This window comes from Acomys minous, assembly GCF_964271855.1.
Source record: "Acomys minous genome assembly, chromosome: 12".
NCBI lineage: Eukaryota > Metazoa > Chordata > Mammalia > Rodentia > Muridae > Acomys > Acomys minous.
In genome coordinates this window covers 110,393,800-110,410,408 of record NC_140493.1, presented here as the reverse complement: position 1 = coordinate 110,410,408, position 16,609 = coordinate 110,393,800, and the positions used below count along the sequence as shown (strand labels likewise).

The 16,609-nt window shown below is 54.5% G+C and overlaps 1 protein-coding gene across 2 annotated transcripts in view; it reads left to right on the top strand.

Annotated features, from left to right (window-relative positions):
- Positions 1 to 16,609, top strand: part of RBFOX3 (RNA binding fox-1 homolog 3) — a 405,763-nt gene that overhangs the window by 218,154 nt on the left and 171,000 nt on the right. For both annotated transcript variants that reach the window (XM_084749074.1, XM_084749073.1), the window contains exon 3: positions 14,186 to 14,292. The gene's annotated coding sequence lies outside the window, so the exon portion shown is untranslated. The remainder of the gene's footprint in view (positions 1 to 14,185; positions 14,293 to 16,609) is intronic.

The following is a 16,609-nucleotide window of genomic DNA, read 5'->3' as shown; positions in this document are numbered from 1 at the left end:
GCTAAACGGAACTGCGACTCCACGCAGCCTCTCCCAGTAATGGAGTGTGAGCAGGTCTGCCATCGGGAATGATTTAAGAGGGGACAAACAATAAATATCCAAGAGGTTGGAGCTCAAAGCCAACAGGCGGTGGAGGAGGACGCGACACTGAGGAGAGGGAGGAGCTGCCCCGGTGTACTTACATTATGGAGTGCCGTTTTATTTATTTCTTTATTTTGTGGGAGAACGAGGTAATGTCACACAGGAAGAGGTATCTCTCAGGTGACTCTTTTCAGGAAGCCCCCTCTTAAGTGTCTTTCCATGCCATTCCAAGGAAGATGGAAGTCAAGGGGCCGTTTGGCTGGGGGAAGTGTACACTCTCACCAACTTACTTACCTGCTCATAGGTATACGAATCCCTTCAATTTTGCAGCCATTTCTTTTGAAGGGATGGCTGGCCTCATCCACTGTTTGACTCATAGAGCTGCTGGCAGTCCATTCATGGTTGCCTGGCCCACCTCTTCTTGGGCAGAGGTGGGCACAGGAAGAGGAGAGGTCACACATGGACATCTAGAGTTCACCCGATATCTCCTAATGAGAGGTGGCACCTGGGACAGGAGCAGAGGCAGCTCTATCTAGGGTTGGGCTCCAGCCTTGAGATTCCCCCAAAAGGCTATGCTGTAGTTGGGGCCCAGTTGTCAAGCACCCTGCAGCCCTTTGATGAAAAGGAGCTGAGACTAACCGTCGACAGAGGACAGTCATTGGATGATGATAATGCCCTGGACTGGGGTCAGGCTTTTGTGGCTCTCCAGAGCCCTGTCTCCTGCTCCTCTTTCTGCCCTGACACAGAGGGAGTGAAGGATGAGTGATGGATGAGCATCCGCCTCCTCCTACAGGTGCCTGTCGCCCTGCCAGGTGGTGCCTTGTAGCTGCACTGCAGGGGGAGGCTGCGGCTCCCCGCGCTCCGTAGTCCCACCCAACAGAACTCTAGGCTGGGAGGGGCAGGGTGTTTCCAGATCAGCAGAGCTTGGTGAGGTCACAGGCCAGACACCTGCAGATACATCTGCAAGAGAACGTTGCCAACATGAGCTGTCTGTGTGCACACTAAGAGGAGCTGCCTGCAAGATGTCAGAGGCCAGCCCCATGCCCTCCCTCATAGAAGGAACCCTGCCAGGGGGCAGGTCCGTACCCACGGTGGCTTTCCACTAACCCTTGAAAATCAGAATTCACCTCAACATCTTCCTGGGACATCCTAGAGCAGAGCACACCTAGACGCATGCATGCAACCCAGATGAATCCTTGCACTCACTTGCCAGCTGCTGCATGGTAGCACTGATGCGTGGTTGGTTCCCCTGAGAGCCTAGAACAAAGGATGTTGCTCCCTGAGGTGACCAAAGTCCCCAAGGCACCTCCCTCTAGACCTCCTGCAGGCTGGCGAGTGGCCCCCACACTCCTACCTCTCCAGGTCAGAGGGGAGGTGGCAGTCCCTCCTGACACAGAGATGATGCAGAATGTAGTCCTGCCATGTGGCTCCCGGAGAGGAGCTTGAGGGGAGCAGGTTTACACAGACTGCACCCCAAAGCCACAGAAGCCCTACAATGATTCAGCGCCCCCCCCAGAGATGAGACCTGACGGTGTGAAGTCAGTGGACCTCAGATCACCCCACGTGTTCCTGCTGTCCATGAACCTACACTGTGAGCCCGCATCCTTATCAACACCACTCCCGGGCTCCCAGCTGTGTATAGAATGTCTCTTAGTAAATCTTGATGCGTGGTAGGGAGGCAGCCATCCCGGAGCAGGGCCATCGCCTTCTTCTCTACAATCCAGGCAGCACTGAGCATAGCAGGAGGTCTGGAGCCTCCACTTCAGAGAGGCCAGGGAACAGAGGTGGGGTCGGGTGGGGTCATCATGTTTGCGTCTCTTGGTGCCTCATACACGCAGTGTTGGACCTGTCCTACGCTGCGGAATATGCTCTCTTCAAACACCACATTCTGGATCTGGGAACTTGGGCTTCGGAACCCAGCCCACAAAGGAGCTGAGTGTTAGAGGCTGGCTCGCATTTCCTCCTCCTTCCCTAGAAAACCAGCCAGCGGTGAGCCTGGGGCCTCCACCCATCATGCACAGCTCCAGGAAGTAAACTCTAGGTCCAGTGGTCCACTTGGATGGTCCCAGCCCATCTTACTGTTACAGAGGACAACAGCAGCCCTACTGCTGGTTTTCACTGTGTCTTTCAACAGCATCGTTACTCATCACAGGGACAGAGGGGCAGGAGTAAATGACCTCCAATGATAGCCAAGAGGGGGAGGCTGACAGCAGCTGTGAGCTGTGCAGAAGCCCTCTGCTTGGGAGGGCACAGTGGGAACTCCATCCCACGTGGGCCTCACTTCCCTTCCTTCACCACGACACCACGATACCCACATGGGCTTCTCACGTTCCAGAGGTTGCCGAGGGCCAGCTGGCCACACCCAGCACTTGCCAATCCCATACGCTTCTCTGGGGCCTGTGTCCATAGCCAGCGCTGGAGCTGGGAGGCGGCTCCCAGCAAAGGATTCTGGGGTAAACAGTGCTGGTGATGGGCTCACCAAAAGTCACAGGTGCTGTGGAGAGCCAGCGCTTTTTCTCCCTGCAGAACGCTGATGTCCAGCCCACAGCTGGGGAAACCATTTGGTCCTCAGCCCCTGCCTTGAGTAGCCCTGTCTTGGTGGCTGAGTGTCAGGCCTTATCTTGGCTTCATTTTAGGCCCAAGAGTCCTTCTCACTGAAGGACACAGTATGACAGACACAGGAGACACGAGATTCTCCAGTCACACCCTCAGAGCCGCTGGCCTCAGCCTGCGTCTTAGCTGAAAACACCGTGACACAGACAACTTAGGAAATACATGTTTACTCGGGCACGGAGCAGAGGCATGGCGGCTAAAGCAGCAGCTGGCTGGTGGCTCACATCTCGGACTGCAGGCAGGAGGCAGCCAAAGACGCTTGAAATGGTGGGGGGAGGGGTCTTCTAAAATCTCGGAGCCCACTCTAAATGAAAGAAAAGACCTCCTCCAGCAAGGCCACACCTCCCCCGTCCTCTCCAAACAGCCACTAACTGGGCACCAAGTTAGTGCCTGAGATCTCTGGAGGACTTCTTACTCAAACTGCCTCTGTGCTGGGGGTTTGTACCGCATGACTCAGTGCCTGGAAATGCGCTTTCCCCATCAGCGGTGTAGTCTCCATGAGACCACAGCCTCCCCACCCACTGGCCCTGCATAGCTACTCTCGTCCTCCAGCGTTCATGGGGTACCCTCTCCCCCCACATCTTCCTCACAGCCTTTCATCCGGCCCATCATGCCTTCCCTTTCCTCTGCCGTTCTTCTGTGCCCCTCCTCATATTCTGTTTCATTACCAGGTGCGGGTACTGCTGATAGCAGCTCAGGTCCCCTCATGGCAGGTCCCCCCAAAGCTCACGGTTCCCTATCTCTGGTGCTTTCTGTAACAAATGGCCGTGACTGCTCTCTGACCCCTTCCTTCTGCCACCTCATGTCTTCCCCACGAGCACACTGGCTGCAGTGGTGATCGTGCGTGACCTATGGTTTTGATGGGAACCGTCGTGCCTGTACTCCGTTAGAGAAACCGGTCATAGGTGTTTATGCTTTGTAGAGCTTTCCTGGCCCTGCCGACCTCTGAGTGGGCATGGGCTAGGCAGGGTCTGCTGGCACAGGGAGAGTATTAGGCTCCTCCCTATGACTTCCTGTGCTCACGTGGGAATGTCCTCAAGTTCGCTTGCCCTCCCCTCCTGTCATTAAGGAGCTGGCATCTCTTAGGGAGAAAACATAAGGTAGCTAGGAGGCTGCAGCGCCCCCTGACCTTGAAGATGGAAGCATGCCATCCAAAGACCATGGCAGCCACAATCCAGGCTCTATTGTGTCACCGGGGCACAGCAGAGCTTGAAGCTGGCTGTGTTTCACAGAGGCTATGCATCAAATTCTTCAGCAGTGTTTGGTGGCAGTGGGTAGTGCTGGCCCAGGGCCTGCTCTCCCGGGACCCGTGAACACCTGTGGATGGCCATCCTACTGTCATGGCACACTCCCCACACAATCCAGTATGGCTCCCAGCAGAACGGGCTTGAGGTGTGGAGTTGGTGGCTTCCTGAAACGAGCTCTGCTGCGTGCAACAGACTTCTGCTCTGAGGCTTTGAGGGGCGCCTGGCGCACATGTGGGGACAACAGGCCGCAGAGGCCACAGCCACAGGCCGTGCTGCAATAGGTCCAGGGCTCTCCTGGCCACCCTGCGAGGTTGGCAAGCAGAGCACTCCCAGTCCATGAGCAGGATGTGGAAAGGGAACTAATGCAGCAAGAAGCACTTTGGAGAGATCCAAGGAAGGTCCTGTCCTGGCAGTGAGATTGTTCAGACGTGGGGAAGGTCCTGCCAAGGGAAGGAGAGCGCGGGGAGCTGCCGGGCAGTGTTCAAAATACACCGACTCTCCTGATGGAAGCCAGGGAGCAGGAGCGTGCACAGACGAGGGGTGAGGGGGACCCCCTCTGTCCTGAAGTAGAGAGATAAGGTTCTATTAAATCCTGACCTCTGGCCATGAGTGCCCAAGGCGGGCTGGGCCTTTCCTGTCCCGAGAGTCCCACAGCTTCTTCAAGAGGGACTCCACCCGATAGTCGGTGGTCGGGAGCTAGTCTACCACAGCACCCCGAAAAATCCATCACCTCTCAGGACCCACAAGCTCCTCAAATGGTCTGGCAGGGCACAGGACATCACCAGCCGTCCCAGCCTACCTTGGGGCCCTGTGATGGGGTCTAATAGTGAGTCCTTAGACTAAGCAGAAGTAGTAGACCCCAGAGGTGTATGTGTATATGCGTGTGCATACATGTGTGTGCATGTGTATAACGTAGGTATAGGTGTGTGCATACGCACATCATGTATGTTCATGTATGTGTGTGTGCATGCATGTGTGTATGTGTGTGTGCGTGTGTGTGTCCTGGGTCATCCCCAACTTAAGCTGACCAAGAGGACCTCGCTGAGCAGAATACCCCTCTCAGCCACCAGTGTCCCCCATCCTTGCTCTCCTGCCTCCCTCTGCCTGCATCTCAACCTCTGCCCTTCCACCCTCCCGCCAAGAACGGCAGCGCCTGAGCCCCTTTCTGTTTTGGTGACATTGCGTGACTTCTCTTTCTTTCTGGCTCATATATGTCAAAACTTTTTTCAGGGAAGAAAAGCGGGGTGGGGTGGGGGGAGCCATGTGGGAAGTAGGTCACCTGGAAACCAACAACCCGCCTGTAATTAAACCTTCATTCTCCCTGGAAGAGCCAAAATCCAGTGGGTGGCTTCCCTTCCCTGCTCCCACCTCTACCCCGTCCCCCCTTGCAGGGCCAGGTTCCAAAGCGCAGCTCTTCATATGAAACCTCCCAGTGAAAGCTCATTAGGCAAACAAGGAAAGCGTCCCACATCGGGGGTGCGTGGAGAGAGGCCGCTGATTACAAACCCGGAATGGAGTGTTTGCTGTTTTTGTTTAGTGGGGCTCCCTGCTCACGCCCTCAGCAGTTCTGTGTCCTGGATTTTAACAGCTGATTAGCAGCCTCTTCTGTGTTGGAGTTTTGATGATCCATGCTGGCCTCTTTCTCACAGCCACGTCCCAGGCTCCTTCTTGGTCGCTGGTTAAGCAAATAGCACCTGAAGCGTCAGGATCATTGCACTTGGAATGCGTTTATTCCACTCCGGGCAGGAAGCGGGCTTAGCTGCCAAAGGGGCTCCAGCTGACGGTGCAGAGAAAGAGGAGGACGCATAAACTTACCAGCAGCTGGCAGCCAGCTCCAGAGATGGCTGTCTAATGACCTGCTGAAGACTTTGTCACAATCCCTGTGACAACTATTTTAGAAAGAGGGAATTTAGAAAATAGACATTTCCCGAAAAAGGCAAAGTGATAAGCTTGATTTGTATTCCTAGAAAAAGTCTTCGCAGAGCTAAGGGTGGAAGGTGAGGGGGTTGATGTGTGGCGTGCTTGTGGACTTGCCCGCAGCCAGAGCGGGGTCTGCCTGCAGGCCACTGTAATCTCCTCGCTGCAGAGAAGCTGGCCCCAGGGGTACGGAGACTTGTCTGTCTCCATCAAAGAGTGCCGGTCTGCTGTGTGGCAGGCACCTCCTGCATCTACCTAATTAGGGGAGCTGAAGTTTAAGGGTGCTCAGAGGGCCTCTCTGTGGTGTGGTAGCACAGTTGCTCGGGACGTGGCACCTCAGTCCAGCAAAGCCAACGCAGCAAGTCTAGGGACAGAGACTTCACCTGAAGTAGAGGTGGCTTTACTCCAAGGTTCAAAGGGGCTGAGCCAAGTGCACTGAGAAGAGAGCTGAGCCGATAGTGGCTTCTTTATAGCCCTTTCTGTTTGCAAAATGCGTCCAGTTTTGATGCATTGGGTCTGGTTTGGAAAGTGTATGGATGGGGCTTTGGAATACGAATGGCCTGGGTCTGCAGTTTAAGCCAGGCCACATGCTGACTGTGTGGCCTTGAACAAGTGGCAATTTGCAGCCAGTCTTCCTGTCTGAATGATGACCCGGTGGCTATGGGGATGATGTGAGGAGGGTGAGTGAGCCCGGGTGTGTGTGTGTGTGTGTGTGTGTGTGTGTGAAGAGACAGGTCCCCAGTTGGTCCTTGGGAAGTGTTAGCTCTTTTCTTTGAGGATGTGTGAGTGCATGACTGTGTGTGTGTGTGTGTGTGTGTGTGTGTGTGTGTGTGTGTGTGTTAGTGTAAGTGTATGCCAAAGGGTATGTAATACACACTTGCATTGAAACTATCAGGTGCTATTTTAGCTTATCTAAAATTTCACATTCCGTTGGATGTCTGGTAGTTTTACTGCTACACTGTTGTCCCAAGGCCGGTCGTTTCACTTTTAGAGCTAATCAAAAGCAGGTGTGTATGGACTGGTGCTGGGTGCCCTGTGAGGAACATCCCAGCTGCCCAGACCAGTGTTAGCCAGGCCAGGTTCCCCGAGCTGTGGTTTGACCTCGTAACTAAAACCTCCTCTCTTTCCGGCATCAGGAAGCTCTGTGGGTGCACGAAGCAGACCCCTGAGCTGTATACACCCTGAGGGTGATCCCAGGCTGGAAACCAAGGCAAGAGCTACGGCACTGATTGGCTTTCTGGCAACTCATGCCGTCTTCTTCCATCTGCTCGCCAGCCAGGACGCTGGGCCGTAGTCCCCAGAACATTATCTACCGGTCTCCTGGCTCGCACTCGATCTTTCCCAAAGCCAGGCATCGAGACGCGCACCTGTGATACCAACCCTTAGGAAGCTGAAGCAGGATTCTGTGGCCACAACGGCAAGCCATGTCTGCAAACAAAAACTAACAAGCAAGTGGGCCAGAGAGGTAAAGGCACTTGCTGCCAAGCCTGACCGACCTGCACCAATCCCTGGGACCCGCATGACAGAAGGAAAGAACTGACTCCTGCAAGCTGCCCTCTGACCTCCACACTTAGCCGTGGCTGCCGTGTGTATGCCCCTCCCCAACTAGGTAAATGCAATAAAAGCATTTAAAACAAGCAAACATTTGATCTTCCCTAAACAGTACCCCACACAGAGTGTCTTAGTCACTGCCTCCCGACATCCTCAGAGACGTTCCTTCCGTCGCCGCCGCTCTGCGCCCTCAGGACCCGTTACAGCTCTTTCCCAGCCCTTTAGCCTCCGCTGTCCCTAGAGCCCCTCTCATCTATTCAGTCCCGTCCCTTCTCTTCCCATTTTTACTTGGCAAATTACACCCTAGTCCTCCCTGCCTGCTCAGTGGGTGCTGTCAGGCCCTGGCAGGTTCAGGAGGCAGCAGCAGGGGGCAAAGACACTTGCAAAGAGGAGCTAATAGGAAATGAAATAGCTTTTCTCTTCCGAAGGCCCCTCCCTGCTCTGCCGGTAGACCCACCCCTTGCGGCGGCGTGAATTGTTTCCAGTCCAATCTCGTGTTTATTGAAGTTCCCTCCAGGGTAAGCTCCAGAGACGTCTCCCCCAGCCTCGTAGAGTGGCCTTATTTACCAGAATCCCCTCGGCGTGCCATTTAAGCATCTCCATTAACATTTCCTGCGTCTTGCTCATTGCATGGGTCCTGGGAGACCTCCAGGGTGGCGGCACAGCGGCGGCCTGCAGGAACGCGGGGCTGATTTTAATTGGTTTGAAACTGCCGCTGTCGACCACAGAGGGGTCCCTTTCCTTGAGTAATGACCTGGAATTTGATCACGAGGCTTTTGCGAGTTTGTAACACTGGAAGTGTAGCTGCGTGAGATCAAAGCCGGCATCAGGCTTGTGTGGCTCAGGCTAAACCTAGGCGGGAAAAGACCCGGCAGGTTTGAGGTGCTGCCAGGAGGGGGCGCTACGGAGCGAGTTTCCGGCAGCTGCCGGTCCTAGGCTTGATTGCATGAGGGGATGGTTCTGCAGGAATGATAGGTGATCCCTGGCCCCGCAGAGGGCTTCCTGTGACAGGTCATTCTGCAGAGGACGCCAGGATGCTTATACTACCACAGATGGACCCCATCCTCATGGGGCAGAGGGTCACTTTGCAAGAGCGCTGCAGTTTCTTATGAATTTGAGAACCTCTGCTTGACAAGGAAAAGCAGCCAGGACCCTACCCCCCAGCACTGTCTGGAGTTCTGGGTGAGAGGGTGGGGTCTGCCCAGATGACTGAGGCCTTGGGTCTCCTACAAGGAAGATGGCACGGAGGCTGGGCTCCCGGAAGCAGGAGTGGTCTTAGTCTGGGGACCATCACTTGAACAGGAAGAGGTCTTCTTAGGTAGATATCATCTGCTCCTCCCCAGATCTCACTGCCACGCCCATCACTAGTGGCTTGACCACTAGACCACCAGCCAGACCCATTAAACTCCATTTATTTATTTATTTGTGTGTTTATGTATTTATTTAATGACAGGATCACTCTGTATAGCCTTGGCTTTAGCCTAGCACTTGATATGTAGACCAGACTAGCCTCAGACTCAGAGATCTGCCCGCCTCTGCCGCCTAGGAATGCTGGGATTAAAGGCGTGCGCCACCACTGCCTGGCCTCAACTGAGCTGGCCAGTGCTCTCGCATGCTGCTAAGCAAGCCCTACACGCTCCCCCAAAGCCTTGTAGTCTAACCCCACAGTCATCAAAATAGGCGGGAAGCTGATAATTAATATAAGACATCACAAACCTGCGTCCTCTTCCTCCTGCAACACACACGTGAGCATGTCAGCTGTCCAGCCCTGACTCCTTTCCTTGCGGGGGTGGGGAGACGTAACAGAAGGGCTTCCCTGTGCAGCCCGGGCTGCCCTTTACCTTTTGGCTCTCCGTTTTCAGCATCCCAAACACTGAAGGTGCAGGCATGAGCTCCCATGCCCAGTTGTTAGAGTCATGAAGAAGAAATGAAGAGCCACAGACAAACTCCAATCTCCTTTGAACCCATACTCCCCCACAACCAGGAACAGCCCAGAGCATACATTTGGTATCTGTTTACTTTTGTTCCTGAAAAAAAAAGAAAAGAAAAGAAAAAAAGATAGAAAGCAAGCCTTCCTAGGGCTAGAGAAATGGCTCAGTGGCTGAAGTGCTGCTGAGCGAGCACACAGGAGAACTTGATATGGAACCATTAGAACCCATTAAAAAATAAATAAAAGTAAAACCAAAACCAGGCATAGTGGCAGTGCCATGTGCCTATAATCCTAGCATGGGGAGGTGGAGACAGGAGGATCCCTGGGGAGCACTGGCCCCTTAGCCCTGATGAACCAGCAAGCCCCGGGCGCTGTGAGAACAGTCAAACAGTAAGCTGAAGGGCATGGACAAGAAGGTGCTTGTGTTGACCACTGGGCTCCGCACATGCTGCATGGGGGCCACACACTTATAAGTGCATACATCCACATAGTGTATTACAGACACACACACACACACACACACACACACACAGGGGGAGAGAGACAGAGAGAGAAGAGAGAGAGAGAGAGAGAGGAGAAGAGAGAGAGAGAGAGACCTTCCCTTACATGGTAAAGGAAATGGTTACGTCCTTTTCAAGGCCACTCATACAACACCTGTCTGTAACTTCCTTCTTTCACTGGACGTGATGCTTGTGGTGTCTCTGGCCAAGCAGACATGACTTAGGCCTGCTGCTCAGCAGCAACCACCTTGGAAGCCTGCAATAGCCCTCTGCCCACTCTTTCGCCAACATGCGCTGACCTGTTGAATTCTTGTGACATGTGGCTGTTTTGGAGTGTGACTCCTAGACTCTAGGCACTTGGCTCCCTGTGCACCGGGCAGTGAGTGGCTGGTCTCAGAATGTGCCAGGTCCTGCCACTACCACCCCGCACATGTGGACCAGCTAGTGTACATCCCTGGCTGTCCCGCCCTCACTGACACAACCATGCCCACATTTGTGTGTTCAGGAGCGGGGAGGGAGGAGGGCATCCTGCTGAGGGGGGCTGTTGCCCCGATTCCTGTTTGGGGGAGGCTCAGTGATCCTACCTGCTCCTGGGGATTCTGACTGTCCTAAGAAAACATTTATGATAATACATAAGATTATCTTATTAATCTCAGTACATAGAAGGTGGGGGCAGGAGGGTCACAAGTTCAGAGTCATTGTTGACTGCATAACAAGTTCAAAGCCAGCCTGGGACACATGAGGCCCTGCCTTTTAAAAAAAAAAAAGCCAACAACACAATTCAGGGATTTCCTGCTAGGCCTGGTTACCTGTGGCCTCCATGCAAGCCTCTGCGGCTGTGGCTGAGACGTTGCTTAGGAGCTGTGACGTCTCACTGCCTTCCAAGATGGCCTGACCCTTGAGCCCCCAGCTCAGATTGTCAGAACCGCAGACTCTGGCAACAATCCCAGGAGAGGAGTCGGGCTCCTCCATCTGTGGACTCACATCTGCAGATTCCAGCAACCACAGATGGAAATATTCAGGAAAAATCTATCCTGAGTGTGCACAGGCCTTTTTTTCCCCCTTGTCATCACATCCCTAAACAATGCAGAGTTCCGCTACTCACAAGCACTGCGTTGCGTCGGTTTCTTAAGTGGCCTGGTGAGGGTTCACAGTCCATTGGGAGGCTGGGGAGAGCTCAGCGGGGAACGCGCCGGTAAGGCAGAGTAAACCCTGAATCCACATCTCCAGCGCCCACACAAAAAAAAGCTGGATGTGGGGTACGTGCCTGTAAGCCCAGTGCTAGAAGTGGCAGACAAGAAAATTGCAGGGATTCGCCGTCCAGTCCAGACAAACAGAGAAAAGCTCCAGGTTCAGTAAGCGACCCCGTCTCAAAGGGTGAGGTAGAGAACATCGGACAGAGATGTTCACTGTCACCTCTGGCTCTGCATGGGACGCTCAGGAAAATGAATTCATATACACTGCATGCGCCCCTCACACGCACCAAATGTGAGTGAGTGAGTGAGTGAGTGAAGAACAGGTAAACAAGTAAGTATGTGGAAGAGAGTAAGCAAGATAGCTCTGTGAGTAAAGAGGCCTTGAGTCTGATTCCCAGGCCTCACATTATGGGAGGAGAGAACTGACCCCCACAAGTTGTCCCCTAACCTCCACATACGTGCTGTGGCACACACATCCGTACCCACATCTACACAGAATAAATAAGATATAATGGAAATTGGCACATGTATGTATATGGGAGAGTGTCCATAGGTTTTATGCAAGCATTATACCTCGACATCTTAGGGTGTTGAGCGTTTTCAGATTCTGATGGCCCTGGAGGTCCTGGCATCAAGCCCCCACCAAGGTACCAGGGCACCTAGCTTTGCACAGTGACTCCTGCATATGGGTGGGTGGGCAGGGTATGTGGCCAAGGGGTGTGTGGCGGGCTCGGGAAGGTGAAAGCAGGCTCTGCTCTCCAGGTTGAGGTGTCACTCCCACAGCAGCACGCAAGGAGGCTAAGACACGGCTCCTGCACACCCTCTTCCTAAGCAGCTCATGGTAGGAGCCAGGGCTCAGGACATGTGATGTTGACATCAGAACTGCAGGCCTGGCCTCCTGTGGTCCAAGGTGGTTAGCATTCCACGGCCTTATATTTCCTATCAGGAAGAGGCAGGACCCCTTGGCACCCCCTCCTCAAGGCTCCCTCTGTCCTCTAAATCCAGACAAGATAGTACTGGCTGTAGCCTCGCATGGCTCCTCCTGAGCCCTGCCGGGAGTCTTAGGGTGAGGACCCATGCTAAGGTGATGGAGTAACATATGCTACATGGAACCCCGCACACCAAGCCCTAATCCTCTTTGGAGTCAGCACCAGCCTTCTCTCACCCTGCTGCCCCAGCCCCAAGACAGCCAGTGTGGCCATGTAACAGCATGCGTTTTAGAAGTAGGAGACGGAGCTCTTGGGAGTTGGCTGTAGCAAACTGGCCTGTGCCAGCCGGGAAAGCGGAGCTGCGAAGTCATCTATACTGGGCTCTCAGGTGCTAACAAAGTGCAGGCTGTGTGTTTGGGGTGCCCCTCCCCCCCTGCAGCATTCTGTGCTGAAGTTGCACCTTGGGTCCATTGTGATGGCTTGTCATCAGGTCACACTGTGGGGACTGCAGAGGCCACAGAGCACTCGCCCCTTTCCCTACACTCCGACCAGGGAAGACTCCAGGCTGCAGGAACAGTTTATTGGGCCAATAAAATCTCAAGTACTCAAGTTCCAGAGAGCCCCCCTGGGGTTTACTTCCTATAGGGGCCAAGGCTTTCCCAGCTTCTGTTCTGTAGAAAAAAAGGTCCTACTGGCAGCCTGCTGTCATCCCAGTGTCACCATCCCAGGAAGGCGCCTGTCACCTGAGAGTGAGCTGTGCTATCTGCACCCACCTTGAGTCCCTGTTCTGTTATGTCCATGAGGGAATGCATGTATCCATCATGTGTTGAGCTGCATGTGGGTGCTATCCTAGGCTCTGAGCATGTGGAGTCACCTGGTGCGTTGCTAGGAAGCTGTCAGGTTTAGGTGTCCATGCTAACCTGCCATGGTGGTGACATGGGGCCATGAGATGACAGAGCACAAAAGGCAGAGTCAGACTTCGGAGGACAAATTAAAAGAGGCTCCTGCGAGAGAGGACACCTGACTGAGGAAGGGGACATTGTCAGGGAAGAGCATTGCAGAGTGGGACGGTATGTGCAAAGGCCCTGAGGTCACTTTGGCTTGTCAGGCCGGGTGAGGCAGTGCAGGTAGGGTAAGGAAGGCTCAGGAGAGGCGGAACAAGGAAGAGCCCACAATTTGGGTGAGGCTGCTTGTTATGCAAAACCCCTTCCCACTTGCAAGTGTCTAACCCATCACCAGCTAGCTGCTTTGAGAATGACAGATCTGGACCGCTCTGGTGAGATGCCATGGGCACACGGAGAACGCACATTTGCTTCTCAGAGTTACAGAGACTGGAAACCAAAAGTTCAAGGTGTGGGCAGACCTCATATCAAGCTTATCCTAACATGCAGGGCAGGGGAGGCTGCTTACAAGGGCACCAACCCCACAGAGGTGCCACCCTCACAGCCAATCATCTCTTAGGCCCTCACCAAACAGGCCGCTCTCAAGTCGGGCCTTGGGAATTCATCCCATGGCTTGGGGGAGGGGATTCACCACATACAGAGAACGCCTGTGTCAACCCACTGCAGAGAGGCAGGGCCTAGGTCTCCCTGGAGTCGGCCCCACACTCTAATGCCTGGCTCAGAGCCGTTGTGAGAGACACTGCACTGTCAGCTGTGAGAAGCAGCTCGGTATAAAGGCAGCGTGTCTGTGGCTACCTGGAGAGGACTCTAGCAGGTTGAGATGGCAGGACAACCTGGCTAGGCTCCAAGGCATCACTGCTAGGGATGGCCTACATAAGCCTGGTCGTCCCTGGGGGGTATGACACTGACACTGAGGTTGAGCTCAGTGCTTAGGAACAAAGGCTGGCAGTGGAGGTGACACTGAGGACACAGCCTCTTGAGGGCTGTGCCACTGGAAAGGAGAATGGGTCCCTGAGGGAGACAGGTCAGAGGGGCCGTCCATCAGCGGTCCCCCTTTGTCAGCTCATCCTACTGTCACCTTCTGATCCATGGTCATCTTGCGGCCGTCACCTTCGCCTTCCAGAACCATGGCTGCCCAGCAAGCACCTGGCTACACCCCCTCTCTCCCCGTATTTCCTCATTCACAGCGTTCAAAAGGCACGGTCCCCCCACCGCCCTGTGGTATTTTTAATCAGGAACGCAGAGCAATGTCTGATGTCCCCCAGATATCGGAGGAGATTGAAATGATTTCGTTCTCTTGTTTCCCTTTTCAAATGCAGCGTCAAGTCAGAAGTACCAAGGGGCGTTCCGCCAGCCTTTCCCCAGAGCTGGCCCGCGGGCCTCTTTGGCAGGAACCTGTCCCAGGACTGGCCCGTTCTACAAACAGGTATGTGACGCTGGTTCTCAGTGGCCAAGGGTGGCCCGCGTGGGCAGGGGGAGGAAGGGCAGGTGATGTGAGAATGGGGGTCGTCGGAGGGGGGCCGCGCTCTGCCCAAAGGAGTGTCCGTACTGTCCTCGCCGTGTGGATCCAACCTCTCCCCACCCTTACCGTGTTGTTCACCTGCCCTTAGCCCTCCCCACACTAAAATGCAAATCAGCGTGTACATAATAGATAATTAATAGACTGATCAGCCAGCAAGGGAGGTAAGTAGATAAATAATTTTAATTATCCTTGGGTTGCTCATAAATTCCCTCACTGCCTTTTTATTAAACTCTGTTTACAAGAGTCATTTATATTCCGTGTCACTGCGCCAAGCCCTCCCCCTCCTCCCCCCTGGCTCCCTCCAGGTCTGACCTAGGGTGGATTCACACCGTATGACCACAGATCTGCTCCTAGCCGGGGGCCCCAGGGGCCCACACGCAGGCAGCGGAGAGCGTGGTCCACGTTTCCAGGCTGCGCAGCAGGAGGGAAGATGGGCTCCCACTCTGGCCAGGAGCGCCCACCCTCACTCCCCCGGTGTGGCTTGGGCCAGCTGGGAACCTTGGTCACACTTGGCACCTGTGCTGTGGCTACAAACTCTTTCTTCTCCCTGGGGATTGCCCCTGGCCTATGAATAGTCCTGGCGGAGGTTTCCTCGCTACTCTGAATGCCAGGAGAGAAAGCCGGTTAATATATGCAAAGCAAAGCTTCCACAGAGGGGAGGGCCAGGGATGGATCTCCCAGGCTATCCGAGAGGTGTGGCTGGTGGGCAGCCCCCTCCCCCCCCCCCCCCCGGGAAGATGGGAAGATGAGAAGATGAGAGTGCTGAGAAACCAAGCTGTTCCTCCTTCTCCATCCCGGATACCCTAGCCCCGGATAGTGGGTCTTGAGACCTATTGTGGCAAACGTGTGCCAGGTTTCCACGGAGCTGAGAGTCAAAGAGGTGCTGGCTCAGGTGGGGGGTTGTTATGAGGAGGGGCGTCTTTCCTTGGGAACCTTCTTCAGGTAATTCTTTCCGTCCGTCTAGTTCATTAGCATTGGTGTCAGCGTCCAGGAAAATGCACAGGGGGGCCCTGCATGGCCTCGGCAAGGGCTCGCTCGGCTCCTATCCCACTCCTATGGTCAGGGTAATTTGGATTGAGTTGACGGTCTGGGGATACTAGTGAAGAGAGAGCAGAGGGCCAGGAGCTGAGCTGGGGCCAGGGAAACGCTCTCTGAGCTCAGGCAATGGCCAGGACAGCTCTGTTTGCAACAATTCTCATGACCGGCTGAGTGTCAACAGCTGGGACTCGGGTCTGCCCAGGGTGCTGTGCAGGGAGCGCAGGCTGCCCCGGCTGTGTGTTCTCTCTTCATGCCCCTGCTCTGGTCAAGGGAGTGTCTTGCTGATGCCCAGGCTCTTATGTGCACAGATGCTCTCCCCAAGCTCAGCAAGGTCATGGCCGCCCAGCACATGACTGACAACAGAGCTCACGGCTGGCTTCCCTGGGCCCAGAGCCCTGTCCTGCAGGCTCCATGTCAGGGAATGCCCCGCAGAGCATGAACCTGTGTTGCTCGGATTCTTCCTGGAAATGAAGTCAGGCTTCATGGATATTGTTGCTTTGAAGAAATGGGGAGCCCTGGCTGAGCTCTTATGGGGTGGCTCTTGTGGGAAAATGCAGGTGTCTTCCAGTTGCTGGCCTACTGAGCCACTGCGCGGGGCTGGACCCCACCTTCTGCAGCAGATTGGCACCAGACAGTTAGCTGGTCTGTGTACTCTCTGATGACTGTTGTTGCCTCCTTGGGGGGAGGCTGTTTGCCCTAGGCGGAGAGAATGCCTTTTAGGCTTCACTCAGTAGAAGTCTGAAAAATGGCTCATCGGAGGTTCCCTGGCCTTTGAAGAGTTTGTTTAGTTCAGAGCTTTGCCGTCTGCCCTGGGCCTTGCCTGGCCCACCCAGACTGAGTGAGAAGGAGGCAGGGCCAGGGAGAGGAGAAAGAGTCCATGAGAGGTGTTTTGAATGCATCTTCCTGTGTTACGGATCGTGCTGCTTGGTCACCAAACCCACCTTAGCTGTGTTCTGTCTGCTCTTAGAAAGTGTGAGCCCAGCCATCCCTTACAGAGCAGCTGCAGAGCTCCGCTTCCTGAAACCCAAACCAGGTGCCTCTGGGCAGCGCTGAGTAACTGGCTTTTTCTCATTCTGTTGGGAATAGCCTTAGTGTTTCCTATCTGTCTCTGTTCTGCGGAGTCAGGAGGGTGACAGGCTCAAACTGACCCCTGGTTGCTGCTATTCATGATAGCGAGGATGGC